Raw genomic sequence first — 318 nt, 5'->3', positions numbered from 1 at the left:
GACCCACATTGGAGCACCGGACAGAAATCTCAAGGTCCAAATCAGGAGCAGAAGGAGAGGGAGCACGAGCAAGGAACTCAGGACCGCGAGAGGTGCACCCACACACTGAGACAATGGGGATGTTCTACCGGGAACTCACCAAGGCCAGCTGGCCTGGGTCTGAAAAAGCATGGGATAAAACCGAACTTGCTGAACATAGCGGACAATGAGGAATACTTCTCTCTCTCTTAAATTTTATTTTATTTTATTTTGGGTTTAGGGGAGGTTGTAAGGAGAGAGAGTAGATACAAAGGGATGGGGAAATGAATGGGATGGAGA

Source organism: Microtus ochrogaster, chromosome 21, assembly GCF_000317375.1.
Source record: "Microtus ochrogaster isolate Prairie Vole_2 chromosome 21, MicOch1.0, whole genome shotgun sequence".
Classification (NCBI taxonomy): Eukaryota; Metazoa; Chordata; class Mammalia; order Rodentia; family Cricetidae; genus Microtus; species Microtus ochrogaster.
Note: the sequence above shows the minus strand (reverse complement) of the source record.